Source organism: Cervus elaphus, chromosome 32, assembly GCF_910594005.1.
Source record: "Cervus elaphus chromosome 32, mCerEla1.1, whole genome shotgun sequence".
Classification (NCBI taxonomy): Eukaryota; Metazoa; Chordata; class Mammalia; order Artiodactyla; family Cervidae; genus Cervus; species Cervus elaphus.
Window position 1 is genome coordinate 20,862,520 of NC_057846.1, and position 15,271 is coordinate 20,877,790.

The following is a 15,271-nucleotide window of genomic DNA, read 5'->3' on the forward strand; positions in this document are numbered from 1 at the left end:
ATGCTTACGCTACACTACAGTCTGTTGAGTGTGCAATAGCATTATGTCTGAAAAAAGTATATACCTTAATTTTAAAATGTATTTAATTACTTTATTGGTGAAAAATGATAATCATCATTTGAGCCTTCAGCAAGTCTTAATCTTTTTGCAGTAGTAACCTCAAAGATCACAGACACAAAGTCAACATACTCTATTGGAAAAATGGCACCAATAGACTGGCTTGATGCAAAGCTGACACAAGCCTCCAGTCTGTAAAAAACGTAGTATCTGTGAAGTGTAATAAAGAAAATCACAATAAAATATGGTATGCCTATGCATATATAGAATATAAACATGTAAACAAGTTGTATATATGGTTATATGCTGACTGTATAACATATACTAATAAGTATTTTTGATAGATATATTGATATTATACTATAGATATATTTTACATACATATATATGAGGAGGGCATGGCAAACCACTCCAGTATTCTTGCCTGGAGAATCCCATGGACAGAGGGGCATAGTGGGCCACAGTCCATGGGGTCATAAAGAGTTGGACATGACTGAACAACTATCTTTCTCATTTTCATACATATATATATCGGTTCAGTTCAGTCACTCATTCATGTCTGACTCTTTGCAACCCCATGGACTGCAGTACGCCAGGCTTCCCTGTTCATCACCAACTCCCAGAGCTTGCTCAAATTCATATCTATTGAGTCAGTGATGCCATCCAACCATCTCATCCTCTGCCATCCCCTTCTCTTTCTGCCCTCAATCTTTCCCAGCATCAAGGTTTTTTCCAATGAGTCAGCTCTTTGCATCAGGTGTCAAAGCATTGGAGCTTCAGCTTCAGCATCAGTCCTTCCAATGAATATTCAGGACTGATCTCCTTTAGGAAGGACTGGTTGGATCTCCTTGCAGTCCAAGGGACTATCAAGAGTCTTCTCCAACACCACAGTTCAAAAGCATCAATTCTTCGGCACTCAGCTTTCTTTATAGTCCAACTCTCACATCCATACATGACTACTGGAAAAGCTATAGCTTTGACTAGATGGACCTTTGTTGGCAAAGTAATGTCTCTGCTATTTAATATGCTGTCTAGGTTGGTCATATATATATATATATATATATATAGAGAGAGAGAGAGAGAGAGAGAGAGAGATGATATTTACATATGCAAAACAATGACTTCTAGAACCTTAAATAATACAAGGGATCCTGACCGTCTTGGATACAAGAATGTCAGTAGAGAGTAGGGCTGTCATTAGGGAAACTGTGAGCTAATGAGACAATTCCAAGAGTATGCCTGCAGATTCCCTATAGCCAACAGATTGGAACATATAGAACAACGCACACATCTAGTTGTGTGAGCCCCAGATGGAGAAGCGGAAAATAACCCTTTGGCACTAAAATTTACATTTCACTCCTAAACTGTGCAACCAGGGGAGGCCTCCGAGCTAATTATTAATAAATCAGCACTAAAACTATCATGAGGGGGAAAAATAGGTTAATATCTGAGTCCATAACTAAAGGGGACACATTATTCCCCTAATCCATGAATGGAAAAGAAATGAATGTAATCAAAATTCCTGATAAATCAAAATCTTATTTTAAAAGATGAAACCACAATGACTATCTTAAAGATGTGAGAGTTCACAACCGTTATCAGTTAGGCTGTTAATTTCTTTTGTAAATTTTGAGAACAGAACTAATTAAAGTGTGTACACATTTTCACAAAATTATACTGTTGCCTCAACTGAAATATTTTCAGTGTGACAAGCAAAGTCATGTCTCTATTGTTGTCACAATAGTTGTCTTTAAAAAAAATAAATCTCTAGAGAAAATGATTAATTAGATTTCAATTATGCTGCAGGAAAAAACTGTACTTTACATACTCAACACACTAAAAAGCATTATAGTGTTTCTTTAATGTGTTTAAAAATTCAAAAATGTTTTTAAAAGCCACTTAAAAAGTCAAAGCAAAAGCAAGCTAATGGAATATGGTGTCATCCTTCAAGTTGACATCTGTTGAGTTTACCCAGGTCCTTTTGTGTGACATTATGCGGACATTATTGGAATTTTTCTGAATTATCTTTGAAAATTCTGAAATACCCATTATGATCTGTTGACAGACACAAAGATAATCCCTCTAAATTTTGCCTTGACTTGCAGGAAACTGAAATAATGTTACGCCTATTTAAGAAGAAGGTATATTAGCAAGACATAGCTGCTGGTTTTGGTTTGCTTGCATTTTGAAATTAAAAGTACCTGTCCTTCTCCCTCTCATCATTTCATTAATGAAGTGTGTGTTCTCAAATTTCACTTCCATTTCTCCTTTCATGCCTTTTTCTCTCCCTCCCCCTTCCTTCCCCCTCCCCTGCCTTCTCCTTTCCATATTTCCCTTTTTTGGCTTTTTTCCCCTGCCTTTATGACCTCTTCTCATCTTTATTTTTAGCTTACTCTTTTGCATTCCCCTCTTAGTCCTGATTCTCATTGTATCTTTCTCCTCAGCAATCCTTTCCTCATCTAAGTAGAAATTACAAATGTTTCTAACAGCTTTAACTGTATTATGTTAGTCAGTATGGCTTGATTAAAAAGAGAATTTTTTTAATAGCACAGACTAAATCATCTTACATGCTTTTGATAGAAACTTGATACATTTTTGCATCAAATGTGTCTAGAAATAAATTTTGATATTTACTTTTTTCAAGTGACATTTAAAATATTTTTAAATGGCATTTGTTTGAAAAGCTACATAGGAAGCTTACATTTCTCAAAATTTGTTTTCAAAGTTTAACAAAAATCCATATTTCTCCAGTTTAGTAATACTTGTTATATTAAGAGATTTTTAAAAATTATAATGCTTACCAATCTGTAAATCATATTACTGTTATTTTTTATATATTATTTGCATGAATGCATATACTCTACCTAATTTTCAATAGGTAAGTTATTGCTGCTTTTGTGAAATGTATTATATATTCTACATCTTAAATGTTAGTATCAAAATATTCAAAAATACAACAGGTGAAATATTTTTCTTGGAACATTTTCCCTATTACCCTAAAAAAATCCTTTGTTTTTTAATGTGTGTCAGAATGGCCCAGGTTACCTTTCTTTTGATACAATTTTTGAGTATATTAAATTCATTGCCTGTTATTTTCGATCTTCTCCTTCACTCCATTCCACACAGCCAAAATTATTTAGTTTTCAAATTATATTGCCACTGGCAGTGAAAGAGTTTCATTTCAAATGGCCTGGTTAGCTGGAGAGGAGAGACAGGCTGAACCCAAATTCAGAACCACCACTAGGAGTAAGGCAAACTGTATTTCCAGTCTTGCCTCATTCTGGTGCCAGTGATCCATGGACCACTGAGATGTTCCTGGACCCCTTAAAGAGACACAGGTGAGACCCAAGTGTCAACCTCCTTCCCCACTTCAAGGGTTCCCTTAGATCAGCTCTCCTCTCGATGTATGGCAAAAACCACCACAATATTGTAAGTAGCCTCCAATTAAAATAAATAGATTAACTTTTTTTTTAAGTACTTCCTTTTACAAACTACCATAATGTGACATTCTAATGCCCCCTACTATCCAGTGAGTCTAATTTATTTTAACATTCATGCTCTACACCCTCCCAACACCCAGCAGCACAACCCACAGAACACCATCAACCACAGTGGTCATGTCCCAAAGTCCAAGTTATCCCATCTGGAAATGTGCCTTGAGAGCATGGGATGGGGCGTTTCCCTTTCCCAAAGAGAAAGAGTGAATCTCAAAGAATTAAAAGAAGCAAGAGCCCGCAGTCAGTCCTGGAGGATCTTAGCAAACCGGAATGCTGAATAAAGGCTTCAGATAAGCAAGTCAGGTGACAAAGCAGTCCCTGTTCTGTGTTTGGAGTAGTGGAGAACTTGAGGTCAAAATTCTAGTATTTTATTTCATCCATTTATTTACAGACATTTATAATTTCATACCTCCTGAGTGCTAAGCGCTATGTTCAGTTTCTAACTCTGCTTTTTGACTGTGGGACCTGGGATAAGTGACTTAACAAGCTTTCAGAGATTCACTTTTCTCATCTGTACAATCAGAAAACAGAACCGTGTTTTATTTGTTACCTGAGATTTTATGGTGAGGTTCTAGGGTGATATTTGTGGAAGCATTTGTAACACTAGAATTTATTAGAAAATCAATTTAGGTTATTCTATTGTGAGGTTCTGGTAAGGATTTTTGCCCTCAAAAGAGTTAATGTCAACATTAGAATAAAACAGTCCAAGCTTGGAGTATGTAGCTTAGCATTTCAAATACACCAGGCAGGCTTTACAAATATCATAGCATCTAATTTATTTCTAACAAAAACAATATGAAGTTGTTACTATAATTATCACCTTTTTTCTTTTATAGGTGACAGATAGTAAATAAGAAACAGCTTAAAAATAATGAAACTGGACATAATGGTGAGGGTTGAAGAACATTATGAATTCACTGAATGCTATTATACACTTAAAAATGGTCAACACAGTGTATTTTATGTTCACAGTAAAAAGAAATCAATAATAAGGTAATGAAGCCAGGAACCCAGATTAGACAGTACAAATACAGCACAAGTTGAGATAATTGAATGGTAGTGTAGACTAGTAAGATAGTATTACTTCAGAAAGAAATGGAAGTTTGTAGATAACAATTATAGTTTTAGCTACATGAAACAAATATCTGAAATATTCTATTTCTGATTCTAATCAAAGTACTTTGCTTTATGTTAACTTTGTTAAACTCTCAAGATGCCAAGCTAGAATTATTTGTGAAATTCTTTCAACTGTATTTGGTTGTATGTATTTAAACCTTATTCTAAGAAAATATAAGTGATGCTATAGCATTTGCAATCTAATCGTAATTCATTTTATAATGGCAATCTCAAAACACATTTGTTAATTTTGTTAAGTATATCACTGTTGTTGACTTTCTCAGCTCACTTTCACTTTTGGTGAAGAGATACTTATGACATTTAGTGTTTAATGTCATTAGCTTTTTTTCTGACTTAGGATGAGAATATTGTTCATCAATTTTGTGTCTAATAGGAGTAAGGGCAGGATGTGAATGTACCTGTTGACCATACATGAGCTGAAAATCATGGTCATAAATAAGTAAGTGTGATCTAAAAGGGAAAGCAAGTATGCCAGGGGAAAATGGTCCAGAAGGGTTAAGGGGAGGTTCTTTGGCAGATTTCTTTGCCCAGTGTGCTGTAATATCTCTTTCCAAAGCATATTGGCAAACTACACTGAACAATCTTGATAAGAAGGATTTAATTAAAATGCTGTAAGCATAAAATCTTTGCCTTCATGCTATAGAAGATTTTGTCAAAAGAATTTTATTACAAACCTAGCAGGATTGTTTCAATGTTTTATTCACTTTCAGCCATCCCACTGATTACGGCTGGAAGTATAACAAAACCAGTCGGTTCTTAATAAGGGCTTTTAAAAATCACAGCATGCTTTTCAGTCCCTCAGTATAGGATGAATGTGACATCGGGGACACAAATATCATTACCTTGATAAATTACAGACAGCATAATGATTATGGAAATCATCATCGACTGATCATCAGTCACAATTTATTTCAAATCAATGTCTACAATTTGTAGTCTGGATGGAAATTTTCTCCAAACCCCCTCTGGTATACTACAGTTCTTCTCAGCTAACTTCCTCCTATGAGCCTTACAGCTTTGTCATGCATCGTGGGCTGTTCATGAATGGAGCCCCCTCACTGGTTCCATGGCCACAAGCAATCCAAATCAGTCAGGAGAACATTGGGCCACCACATACTCAGAGACAAACTTGTTCAGAAAAGCAGTTTAATTTAAGAACCAGCAAATGTGCCAAACTACAGAATCCCTCCCCAGACACAGAGCTTTCCATTTTTTTCCTTCTTTCCAATTGGCAATAAATGGTAACGTTTGACTTTACTATGCTGTTAAATTGCAAATAAATTGTTGCAGATTCATGACACAATAGGCATTTGCATCTTTTAAAACAACTTTGTAACAGGAAACATCATTTGCATGCCTTTGTCTGAGTCAGTATTTTTCTGTTATTCTTTTTCCAATACATTTAGCATTTCAAGTAATTTTATGTCAGTGGGACACAATGAATCAATTCCTGTTGTCTTATAATATTTCTCTAATTTTTAGGTTAGTCATCATTCATCAAGGATTACAAGATGGTTAAATGTCAATGCTAGTTGATGATGAACTTACACAAGGAAAACTTTGTCCCCAAAAGACTGCTTTCTCAGATAGACATAGGCTATAGACTATACTTTTATTAGAATGGAGGTTTGATTTGACCATAGACAGGACTTCACTGATAGCTCGGTCAGTAAAGAATCCGCCTGCAGTGTAGGAAACCCTGGTTCGATTCCTGGGTCGGGAAGATCCGCTGGAGAAGGGATGGGCTGCCCTTTCTGGTATTCTTGGGTTTCCCTGGTGGCTCAGCTGGTGAGGAATCTGTGAGCAATACAGGAGACCTGGCTTTGATCCCTGGGTTAGGAAGATCCCCTGGAGAAGGGAAAGGCTACCCACTGCAGTATTTTGGCCTGGAAAATTCCATGGGCTATATAGTCCATGGGGTCGCAAAGAGTCAGACACTACTGACTCTCACTTTCACTTTCATAGACAAGACTGGATATTTTAAATTTATTTTTCAGTTGAAGTATAGTTGCTTTACAATGTGTTAACTTCTACTGTACTGCAAAGTGATTCAGTTATACGTATATAAGCATTCTTTTTTTCTTATATTCATTTCCATTATGGTTTGTCATAGGGTATTGAATATAGTTCCCTGTGCTATACAGTAGGATCTTGTTATCTGATCTATATATAATAGTTTGCATCTACTAACCCCAAAGACCTACTCCACCATTCCCAAATCAACCAGCTTTATGACTTTACTGTTTCCTTTCTTGCTTTCCTCAATATCTAACAAATGAGTGTATGTTGTTAATCCGTTTTTATAGTGAACCACATGTAGCTGTTTCCCTTTCCAGACATTCCCTTCATTTTCCATGCCTTACACGTTGGGCATAAATGCTGAGTTGCATCTAACAAATGTATAAGTGTCCCCATCAATAAGATGTGATTTTCCCTCCAGCTGATTCTTCGGCAATACATTTCCCCATGTAGGATGAGGTCTGAGTGACAGGCTACACTCCCTGGATAGACAGGTCTATTGACTGTCTGTGGTGTCTTCATCTTGGATCTAAGATTCCGTGTCTGTAACTGCTGGATCAGCTAGCACTCAGCCCCAGGATGGTGAACGTGGAAGCTTGTGGCACCATCAGCCCTGGACAGGGTGGGTGGCGGCACCAACTGGTCACAGAGATGGATGTACTTCAGTCTCAGGGCTAGTTCTGTCCCTTCCTAGCTATATAACTCCAGGCAAGTTTATTAATCTGACAAATATTATTGATCACATGCTCTATACCAAGCAGTTTTCTGATGACAATAATACAACAGTGATCAAAACAGACAAGATCCTCAGCTGAATGGTATTTACTTCTAGGGAAAAGAGATAGACATAAGGCAAGTAAACAACTAAATAAAGAAGATTATTTCAGATCCTAGTAGGGGCTGTTGTGTTTTGTTTTTTAATAAAGTGATGTAATAGAGATTATGGTGAGGGAGGGGAAACTACTGAATTTAGATGTGGTCACAAGAAAGATCTAACTGAGGACCGGTATTTGAGAATGGTTGTAAGAAGCCTGCCAGGCACAGATCAAAGGTGGAGTGTTTGGGCTGGAGAAACAGTGAATGCAAAAATAGAGGACCAGGAGGAAGACCAGGGCAGCTGGAGGGTGGTGAGTGAGGGGAGACTATGGAGGATGAATTTAAGCAATAGACCTTATAACTCATGAAAAGATAGTGCACTTTATTCAGATGTGATGGGGAAGCCATAGGCAAGGTTGAAGCAGGGTAGGGACCTGATCTGATTTTCATTAGAGAACTATGGCTCAGTCTGCTGGGAGAAGAATTGCTGGCAGAACAGAAGAGGAAGCAATGAACCCAGTTAGGTAGGTGTAACTAGAGTCCTTTCCTTCAGCCAAGCCATCACACCAAGAGCCACAACTGGATCCAATAATTCTGACTGCATCCTACATTCAGCTGTGTTTGCATATCTAAAGCAGTTATTATTTACATATATGAGAATTATTTAATTTTGCCACACATTTGAAAATATAAGTTAGATTATAGATTTGAATTTTTTACAAAGTCAACCCAAATACTTTGAAAAATGTATGTGTTTTACTCTCTGCCTTACTCTCACCTTGGGGATAGTTACAGAGAAATTTGGAGTGGGAGGGACATCTTTTTTTTTGGTAATGGACCAGCTATTTCTAAATGACACTGGTGAGACAGATACTAGGCTATTGCCTTGTGTATTGTAGTAACAATTGTTCTATCAATCAGTACCTCTTTATCCCGTGTCTCCATCCTGTGCTAACAATAGTGGGAGATGCAAAGGAGAGACACAGTAGTGTAATATACACCTGCCTGGCCTTCCCAGCTGGCGTTAGTGGTAAAGAACCCACCTGCCAATGCAGGAGACACAGGTTTGATCCCTGGGTTGAGAAGATCCCCTGGAGGAGGGCATGGCAACCCACTCCAGTGTTCTTGCAAGGAGAATCCCATGGACAGAGGAGCCTGGTGGGCTGCAGTTCATGGGGTCCCAAAGAGTCAGACACGACTGAGGCAAATGAGCATGCATGCACTGCTTGCATGGAGCTTGCACTCTCACACAGAGCCGAGTTTCATTTGCTGAACAGGTAGCCCTACCTGGCCGTATATGCTGTGATCCAAAGAAGTGTTTCAGGATGTGGCTGAGTAGAGCAAAGGAATGGCGGAGCACCTGGGCCAGTGAACAGCTCGAGAAAAGAACAAGAAAAGAAGAAAGCAGGGAGTCTTTTCAAAGGCGTTGTGTAGACTGGAGTAGAGAATTCACAGGGACCACTGTGTTGTAAGAGAAGAGTGGGAAATGAATCAAGAGAAGAAAATTGCAACCAGATTGTAGAGAGGGCTTAATGCCTGGGCCAAGGAATGTGGACTCTGTGCTATTGGTATTGAGCAGCTATTGAAGGGTTTTGAGCAAAGGAGTGACATGATAAAAAGGTATTTGGGAAGATTAATTTGACAGCTGTGAGTGGGGAGGGAGGTCAGTCTAGAAGCAGCTGATATAGGTGATCTGCTATTGAACCACATTTTGGTTTCCTTGGTTCTGAGTTTTCAAACTAAAATAACTTTACTAATGGGTCATAAAGCCCCCTCATTTTTGCTTAGATGTCTGCACTCTCTGATGATGTGCTGGTTTTATCCGGAAGTGTGCTTTCTGGGTCATTAAAATGAATATTCCACTTCTTGAAAAATTATTTGCCCTTTTCTCCATTCCCTTCCAGATTAATAGTGACAAGCTAACTTAAAAAGTGACAGGGAAATAGAGAAAAAGTAGGAAATAATGAAAACAAGTGAGTGTTTTGCTAAGGAAATGTTTATTACTGTGGTTCTCATCATTATGAGTTAATTACAGGCTCTCAGCAAATATCCCATTGTGAACTCAGAGGTGCAATATGTTTTATTTGAAAAAGTGAAATAGTGTTTTCCTTTCCAGTATTCAGTTGTATTTCCTGCTATTTTAAGACTACTCAGTGGTACCAATGTACTTTGACAACCAATTATCCCAGCATGCCTGTGCTATGTATTTTAACTATAATGCTTCTTAAAAGCTTGAATTGCAAAAACAAAATTCTATCTTAATTGATCAGATGTGCATCGAGAGTTGTCTGAACACTATCTGTATAATATCTGAATAACCCAGCTGACTTACAGGAGCAGACAGAAACACCTGTTGGAATAACACATGCTTTCTTCAAGGTTCATATTTTACAATTTTTCCTCCAGATTTTCTTTTCTCTAACATTTTCACTCTTGAGGAAGGATGACATGTCATACCTGAATTCTGGCCATGCTAAGAATAAAATGTACCATAGTCCATCTCTAGGAGTTCATATCCTGATTTATCGAGGATAGTAGCGATCTGACTATCACAGTTACAAGTATTGACAATCTCCAGCTTTGCTCACATCATCTTATTCTGGCAAACCTGGTTTGAAGCATGGTGTGGTCTCCATTCTACAAGCAAAAGGTGGCTTTGCAGAGTAAGAATTCTCCATGTTAATGTTGCCCTAGCCTGTTAACTACAATTCACTGTTGAAAAGCTGATGTCTGTGATTGATTCAGGCATAGGGCCATTGTTTAATTTACTTTGGTTTGATTTTTTTCCTTCACTCTCCCAACTGGCTGCTCTAGAGGAGGAAAGTCAGACAGTAGTTACTGCTTGGGAAAGAAAAGATAAGCTGAACACTTTGGAATGCATTTTTCTAATGCTCCTTCTCCAAGTGTTACATGACTGTATCAAATTTCTTTTAGACTTTGATAATGAGAAACAGACAATTCAGTAGAAAATACAACTGAGAGATTTGCAGTAATAGAGGATTTTAGAAATGCACATGGTTCTAAATGGCACTGAGATTATGTGCTTTAGAATTCTGAATCTTTTATTTTTTCCATGTTTGAGTAGGCACTATGGTTGATTATCAGGTTGAGGAAGGGCAGAGGACTTGTCTGCTCATTATAAATGTGCATGTGTGTAAAATTTTCACACATAATATAATATTTCAAAGTTATTTTTATGGAGACTCAGGGGTCTCAGAACTTAAACAAAACTGCTGATCATTGGCTCCAAGAAATACTTAGAAGGAATTATAGTTTTTGTTTTCTTTTTTTTTTTTTACATCCTATGGAGTCATTTGCAGACTTTTGGACTACAGATCGCATAATGTTTATTTATTCAGCTGGCTTTGGAGATTTAAGCAATATTTGGAGACACACAAGTCTTTGCCTTGCTTAATAAAAAGAATACTCAATGGTATAGGTACAACATTTTTATATACAAAATGTCCTTGCAAACAGAGGTTAATATTGACAAAAATGTAATTTTGAAATTAAAAATAAACAAAACAGTCCCAGAAAAAATTCGTCTGGTATCATCTTTCTTAAGGAAATTTTAGCAAGCCTTAGGTCTCCTGTACTATAATGCTTGAAAATACATTATTAGGTTTTCCAAGAATACTGTAAGCAATGCTTGCATTATTTTACTCTGATCAACTATAACAAACAAGGTCTGGGTCACCTTCTAAGAATAATCACTTACCAGAAGTAGTGTTATTTTTTTGGTATTATTAGTAAAGATTTATATCACAGAGTCAACTCATTCTTGTCTATGAGAGAAGGTGGAATAAATATTTCATACCTGCAGCTTTTGAGGAACATTCTGCCTTTCAATCCTGAGGCAGGCTTTCAACATAGATGCCAATCAGAAGTCTTTAACAGATGTAAAATGCATCTTGCTTTCTTGTCTTTGAAAAATATAAGGATCTCAAGATGCACCTGAAATATTCATTATGTGGACAATATTCCAAGCAAAGCTGGAACTTACTGAGTGTTTCAGTCACTGTTTATTTATTCAGGTTTTTCTGTCTTTTTCCCGCATATTGCTAATACTTCCTAAGTCTATGACTTGTCAAAATGTCTTTCCTTTATAGTATACTTACATGACTAAATTTATTGATAGCATTTAACATCACAAACAGTTTCGTTTGGCTAGCTTAACAACAGTTTAATTGAAGAATATATTTGTGCCATGAATCATTTCCTTTTACTTCTATTTCTCTCTTCCTTTTTGCCTGCCTCCCCCATCAGTTTAATAAAGCAGAGGCTTTATTGAGAAATCAACCTTTCTATGAGTTTCTTTGTTAACATCTGATTAGTAGAGATGAATTTCATTGTCAGTAAGATGACAAATTTGTACAGTTTTCTCAGTGGAATTTCTATATATGTTACTACAATAAAAGAGCTTAGAATCATAGAAGACCACACACATACCATTTTGCCCTATACTGGCTTCCCTGGTGGCTCAGTCAGTAAAGAATCTGCCTGCAGTGCAGGAGACCCGGGTTTGATCCCTGGGTTGGGAAGATCCCCTGGAGAAGGAAATGGCAACCCACTCCAGTATCCTTGCCTGGAAAATCTCATGGACAGAGGAGCCTAATGGGCTGCGGTCCATGGGGTAGCAGAGAGTCGGGCACAACTGAGCAACTAACACTTACTTACTATATTTCTTATGAAGTCCTCATTGGAAGGACTGATGTTAAAGCTGAAACTCCAATACTTGGTCACCTCATGCAACGAGTTGACTCATTGAAAAAGACCCTAATGCTGGGAAGAATTGGGGGCAGGAGGAGAAGGGGACGAGAGAGGATGAGGTGACTGGATGGCATCACCGACTCGATGGACATGGGTTTGGGTAGACTCTGGGACTCAGTGATGGACAGGGAGGCCTGGCGTGCTGCGGTTCATGGGGTTGCAACGAGTCAGACATGACTGAGCGACTGAGCTGAACTGAACTGAACTGAAAACATTTAAATTTACAGTGTATCATTTCCATTTATCAGATGATGTACTAAAACATATTTTCAATTCCCCTTGTCTATCACCTTTTACCAATATCACTGTTTTCTTTTTATTTCAATCCAAGTGTTTTTTTTAAACTTTATAAATGCCTTCCTTTAAGAAAAAATACTATACATACAAGTGTATATTGGATTGGCCAAAATATTCATTCAGGCTTTTCCATAACATTCTACAGAAGATGTTATGTGCCATATATATATGCCAAGCCTCCTGTCACAGTAAAAATGATGGCAAAATGAGTTTTTCAGGACTTCTTATGTTCCAGGCACAGTAGTAGATAGCTTCCTTTTTACATGTTTTCTCAGCTTAAATGGAATAAAAAAATATGTTTTTTATTAATTGCTGCTTCATTATATTATATGTAAAACTGTACTGTTTCCTTTCTTTTTGTTACTTGATGATTTTGAGGACTGAACAGTCATATCCAGTTTAGATCAATAGATCTCTGTGTCCAGAGGAGTAAAATATATGAAAACATCAAGTAGATTTATTTTGTCTGTAAAATAGTATATCCCATTAGAAGTAAAGATGATCTCAGGTCCCACTGCAGTTGTCATTGGGACTAAGTAGAGGTACAATCAATACACATTTAAGCTCAGACATTAGGAAGAATTTCATGTGAACAATGTGTTTCAGAAATATGAAAAATGTTGGCAAGTTTCTGAAATCTTTATAGAAAATTGTAAAAGTGTATCTATGGGCTGATTTGTATATATTCTCACCTACATGACTTTTTAAAATATACTACTGTGAGCCTAGTTTCATAATTTAGGAACCTGAAAAGAATGGAGGTCAGAAAAAAATTAACAGTTCAGCTAAATATGTTAATTTAAGCAATACAAAGATGAATTAGAGTGTGTCTATGACAGTGTTCCTTTATTTGATTCTTTTTAGCTGAGCATTCATACTTCTTCAAAGAACTCTAAGCAATGCATTTTTAACAAAATCAGAATGACTTTGTTACTTTCATGAAGATTTATTAATACTGACTACTAGATAAAAATGTCAAAGACAGTAAATATCATGCATAAAAAGCATAAAGAAATGCTACATTGGTTTGAGGACAAATAGGAAATGTAATTTACAGTCTGAGTAGAAAATGAATTTCTAGTAATGTTAGGCAAAAAGCAAATTAAGGGCAAAAAAAGTGAATGGTTCTCGTGATACCTGGATAAAAAGGCAAAATTGAAACAAATTTGGATTCTCCGTGATATACAAACAAGGCTGACCCTGAGCAAGACTGTGAAGTGACTGCCTATTCTTGACTTTGTGTCCTAGGTACCTAGCCCCCCAGAGCCTTTCTCCTGGATCCAGGCATCTCTGAATACCTGGCCACAGACAAGAATTATTATTTTAGGTTCCTACTCATGAAACCTTTTCTTTCCTGACTTCCATTCTTTAATGGCAAAGGTTCTCAAACCACTTTATAGTGCTTCTCTTAAGGATTTATATATCCCATTCTATTTTTACTTTCCAGTTGAAAAAGACCCCATGGTATTTAATAAAAGGTGCTTGAGGAAGAACAAAATACTAATTAAAGTATTACTAATACAGCAATTATACACCAAGCTGAGTAGTGAACAATTATAAAATCTAATAGTAATGTTACAGATACATTCATTCATATACATTTGTCTGCAAGCATGATCAATTCAAAGCGGCAATAATAACCATGTGCCCTTCCCCAGATTTCAGGAATTCTAACAATTTCCATGTGAATCTGAATAGCAGGAGCATTGCAAAGCTCCCAAGTGTTGCGTAGCTGTCAGACGTCTTTGTAGAATACGGATTTAGAGTTTTCAGTTAATTCTGGTAACATGCTAATATTAGTTTATGAATAGCACCTTCTAGCAACTCAGCAAAACTAGTGAGTATCCATTAACCTCTAGAAATTGCATATTATTCAACTGTAAGAGTCAAAGATGAGTTTTCTGTCCATCAGGCTGAACTTTGAAGTTCCACAGAAGTCCATAGGGCATGCTTTGAGCTGTAGGGACCCAGCACAGCTCACTGATAATGAGCTGATAGGGTCTGAGGCTGTTCCCAGATCGAAATTACATTTTCACCCTTGTTCTTTTGGGTGCTAATGACTATAAAGTTGAAAACCACAGGCTAGCAAGAAAAAAAGAAAAAGAGAGAGTTATATCTCAGTAAGTTGCAGAGATCTGTCTGACCTTGCAAAAAAGCACCTTTTAATCAGGCCCTTGTGTGTGCATGTGTGCGTGCTAAGTCACTTCAGTCTTGTGCGATTCTTTGCAACCTTTTTGACTGTAAAGCCCACCAGGCTCCTCTGTCCATGGTATTCTCCAGGCAAGAATACTGGAGTGGGTTGCCATGCCCTCCTCCAGGGGATCTTCCCAGCCCAGGGATCGAACCCAGGTCTCCCGCATGGCAGGCGGATTCGTTACTGACTGAGCCACCACGGAAGTCCAATATTCCAATTACTTTGCACAGATGGTTTGACATGTTCAGACAAGTAGATGTCATCAGAGCCCTAACTGAGTCATAGAATTGACTCGCTACAGAGCAAGTGACAGAAATAAATGGAAGATGCTGTCCACTAATGTGACACTGATAATTCAAAGTCATGGGGAATAGGAGGAATACTGGGGAATCCTCAATGCTCAGAAATCCCTTAAGTGGAGCTTTCTGTGATTAAATGGCTCTCACCCACCTCAGTCAGTATTTTCCAAAGGACATCCACCATT